Consider the following 5,107-nt stretch of genomic DNA (forward strand, 5'->3'; position numbering starts at 1 on the left):
ATTGTGATGCAAATATAGCAACAAATGGGAAAGAAAAGAGGTCAGAGTGTGAATAGACTACAAAATCAGACACATTTTGAGACTGCATAAAACTGGAAGATTGTCACTTCAGTGTTACGACAACTGGTGAGTGTGATATCACCTAGAGAAAATTACTTCCAACCAAATAATGTCAGTTCATCCATTTCAGGGTCACAGGGTTACCGGAACCTGTCCTGGCTACTGTTGGACAAAGAAAGGTTTGTGATATGGAGGTCGCCATTTTGGAACCAGAAATTGTAAGTGTGGTAATGCAGGTAGAAGTAAGGGATTGATTAGAAGACCACGGATGCAACTTCTAACTTTTTAGTCGTTCCTTAATCGACACCCAGAAATTGCATGGTATTGAATACAAACCAATCAGTAAGTAGTGATCAATTTGAGTCAACATTTCTAAGGCAACCACTCTGGCCACGCCCCACCACCTGAAAGCAGACTTGGGAGAGATCTGTGTTCGATTTGAGACCACAAACCTTCATTGAAAAACTATACAAATATAGTTATTTGGTTTGTATCATGAAATATATCGTTATTGTCTGATTTGAAAGAAACTGTATCGAAATATAAAAAATATCATATTGCCCAGTCCTAGGATCAACAAGAACATGCTAAAAAAGGTACCAGCAAGAATGGTTACTTTGACAAACAGAATGACTCATAAAAGAGAGTAATAGATGTTTATTTCTCCAAAGAAGTCTGTGGGATTTTTGCTTCTTGGAGCCAGCAGGTACTTCCTGTTTGGGACACAAGGGGTGAAGGGTTACTCACTCCAGTTCTCTTACACAGTCAGTGCTTTATACACAAGAGGGTTTCCAGTCCTTCACAGGGCAACACAACAACACAACCTCACATTCACAGTCACACCTAGGGACAATTTAGGGTGACCAATTGACCCACAATGCATATTTTTAAACTGTGACATTAAGCTGGAGTGCCCGGAGAAAACCCACGCATGCAACAAGTAACCTCTAAGGTCTCAGCAGGGATTTGAATCAGGGCCTTCTCGCTGTGAGGTGAGAGTGCTAACCACTGCACCACTGTGCAGCCCTGACATTTGAGCCAATTTTACAATATTACAAAAGAACCGTGATGCATGCAGGACTGTCCAGTCACTACTTCCTCACAGTCTGGAAACGTGTCTTAAAAAGTGAATATGTTACAAAAACATCTTCAACAAATCCTCTGACGTGCATTTTGAAGAAGTGTCTCTGTCTTGCTTTCCGCACAAGACTTTTTCGTCTAAAAAGTCATGGAAAAACAATGTATTCCTAACACCTTCATTACTGAGTGAAAACTGTTCAGCAAAGTTTAATAAAACTATATTGAACCAAAATGTGATTATTTGATTAAAGAGAAAAAGAGAATATTAACTTTATAGATTTATATTTATGCCAAATGATCATGTCATGATATGACAAATTCACAATGTTCTTTTCTGGTCCCATGACGCTATTAAGAAACAAGTCATAAACAGACAGGAAACCCCAAAGTTCTGTGTCTGTTCTCCAAAATGTGTCTGCTGTTCAGTAGATAAATAAATGATACTGAAAATCATTCAGGGGCTCTGCTTAATCACACTGTCAGAGTCCGAGAGGCCAAGTGTTGGAATAGGTTAAGTGTTGGGACCTGTTGATGACAAAAAATGTGGCAATGTGTTCAGTACATGATTGTTCAAGGAACGCAAGGTTAAGGGTACTCTTCATGGAGAAGCAGTGTGTTATTACTAGAACGTCAGATTGTTTTCTGTCTTTGTATATATTTAGAACTTAAACATTTAGTGGAATTATGTATTTTAGGTGATAAACTTAAAAACTCTTCCTGTAAGAATGGATGCTACACATTAAAAGCATGTGGAACTAAATCAAAAAGTATGTTTCAGCAATTCTGCGATAATCCCAATATTGTAGTGAAATATAAAACAAATGTTTATCAAAAACCTAGGCTTCAAAAAAGAAAAATGAAAGTCATACATTAGGGTTTGTAAATCTACAAATGCACTTTTTATGCATTGCAATACATTAAAATGTGTAGGAAATTAAGTTAGAAATTATGTTTTGTACCTTTAAAAGTAGTTTAGCCTTAATTGCCCTGTAAGTTTTATCAAAAAAAAGAAAGGAACATTATAATTTAAAAGTACAAATGTAATATTGGAATTGTCCAGTTTTTGGAACAAAACTTTGGAATTGTTTGGATAAAGATCCTAAATTAGTTAATTCCATAAAAATGTGGTTACTGTTAAAATGTCATATCATTTGTTGATATTAGTGACATTTTATTCTGTATTAATAACATTCATGTATGTATTTGTGTTTGGGCATGTGTATGTCATCGCCACCTTATTAGACACACCTGTCCAACTGCTCATTTACACACATTTCTAATCAGCCAATCCCATGGCAGCAACTCAATGCACTTAGGCATGTAGACATGGTGAAGACTGTTCAAACTGAGCATCAGAATGAGGAAGAATTATGATTGAAGCAACTTTGAATGTGGCATGGTTGTTGGCACCAAATGATTTATTCTGAATATTTAGAAACTGCTGAGCTACATAGTATTTTCACCCACAATCACTTCTGGGGTTTACAGAGAATGGTCAGAATAAGAGAAAATATCCAGTGAGCAGCAACTCTGTGGGTGGAAATGCCTTGTTGATGATAGAGATCAGAGGAGAACTGCTTTGTATCTACAGTTCAGGCTGGTGGTGGTGTAATGGTGTAGGGAATATCTTCTTGACACCCTTTGGGCCCCTTAGTCATGAAGCTAGAATCATCTCAGAATGGTTTCTTGAACATGACAATGAGTTCACTGGACTCAAATGACCTCTACAGTCACCAGATCTCAGCTCAACCTTTGGGATGTGGTGGAACAAGAGATTTTGATCATGGATGTTCAGCCGACAAATCCAACTGTGTGATGCTGTCATGTCATATGGACCTTCCAGTACCTTGTTGAATCCATGCCACCAAGGATTAAGGCAGTTCTGAAGACAAGGTGTATCTAAGAAAGTGTCTGGTGAGTGAATATGTGTATGTGTAGAAATTACATGTAAGTGTTTTGATTTTATGTTTATGGCACATTGGCCAAACTTAATGTTTTGTTTCTGTGTAAATTTTATTGTAAAACGTAAAAATGTAATGTTTGAGAAATTTAATATATTTCAGACTTCAAACGTGTTTTTATCATTGATTTAATATATATTTTTTTACATTTTTCATCAGGTCACCTCATTGTTTTATAGTTATTTCAGGGAATACAAGCCCACTTTTTCCTCCTTCTGTTAATAATCATTAAGACCAAACAACTGGAGGTTGGTCTGATCAATTTTGCAGGAAAAGTTTCCGAAAATGTTGTCAATTTTCCATTTTTCCGCCCCAAAAATAGAAAAAATAAATTCCCCTTGTGATCAGCTTTGGCAGCCCGCTTTCCTCATACGATGTTCAAATTTTGAAAGGTTTAGAGCAAAATAAGCTTTTTTAAATTGAATGGAAGCTCTCCTCCACATGCTTCAAAATAATGTGACTGAATCCGAGCCTGGAGATCCCTCTATCAAAACTCCGACTACAAGTGGTTCACTAAAGAATCGAGTTATCTCCGGACAAAAAGGTGTAGCCTGCAGCTAGTGTGTCACAGAAACAACAGGGAGTTCTGGGATTTTGAGAGAGAAAAATGAGTTTATGCTCAGTTTTAGTTTTGTAGAGGATTGTGAAATACTTGCTGACAAACACAATCTCAGTCGAATGAGGGAAAAAGGTAGCAACTTTTCTCGGCCTGTGCATGTATATGCAAAAGGAAACGGCAAAAATGTGACCAATTCTAATTCTTAAACACTATGAAAATAAAAAAAGACCCCCTGTATTTATGGGTTCTGATCAGACGAACAAAGCAGAGGTTTAAGCATGACAGCATGTTCCTTATCACAATTAAAACGTGTTTTAACATGACTGGAACCCTTTGAAGTCAGATTAGAAGCAATATTGGACAGATAATTCCAGGCTTTGAACAATAGAAACCGAGCAGGTAAAAGGACATTTTTTAGCAGTGCCAAAAAAAAGTACTTTCCCTTTCTTTCTTTTACTTTGAACGCACCACTTTTGAGAGATTTTTTTTTTTTTTTTTTACATGAAACCATTAATTTTCCTTCAACATGTAATTGCCTCACAAGTGGTTTTACAAACACGCTTTGAGTCCAACCTAAGGACCTGATTTTCAAAAAGAAAGAAAGGAAAACTCATTTTTCAGCACAATTTTATTATTATTTATTATTTTTTTTTTTAATTTGGGGAATTCTAAAAAGCCTGGAGTTGCATCAAACATTGTTCCTAACAAACAGTAATGCTGCATATTGATTGGCTATACCATAAATATTTGAAAGTCCCACTATGATCATCTTTTGATATATTGTAAAATCGTTCCTATAGTGGTCCTTTAAATACAATAATACCGTTTTTAGCTTATATATAAAAATATGTGATGTTGTCTTGGATGTAGTTTCTGCAGCGTTATGGGCGGGACTGGTGCCATGGAGCAACCCTGCCTCCATTACCCATTATCCATCTGTTCACATTCTCTCCTACTAGCTTACAGCTCCTCAGGGCTGGTTCACATCGCACGCAGAAGTGCTGTGAAGCAGAGTATGCTCAGTATCCGCTTTACCTCCAGTTCACTCCAGACACATACTTTTTTCAGCGGCAGTCTACAGGTGCTTCTGCTCATCTGTGGTTATTTAGAGCTTTTTTATGCCATCATGGGTAAATAACCTTATAAAAAAATTGATATCATCCAACTTGACATGTCGCATACTGCTCTCTGCCTCTCTCTTGTTTATTGTGTTTTTAGGCCCCCATCCCCAACGCTCCATAAGTCACCCAACTACCTTGACGTGTGTGTGTTTGTTTTTTGCGCATTTATTTTCATCTCTACAGTCTATTCAGATACAAAAATATGATCGTGTTTGTCAATCGTGGTAATTTATTGCAGAAAATTGGTTATATTGGTGAGGATTGGAGACTCCACATCATCAACGCTGATCCTGAGCACAGGAACACCACAGGGATGTGTCCTCAGC

Source organism: Oryzias melastigma, linkage group LG16 (assembly GCF_002922805.2).
Source record: "Oryzias melastigma strain HK-1 linkage group LG16, ASM292280v2, whole genome shotgun sequence".
Classification (NCBI taxonomy): Eukaryota; Metazoa; Chordata; class Actinopteri; order Beloniformes; family Adrianichthyidae; genus Oryzias; species Oryzias melastigma.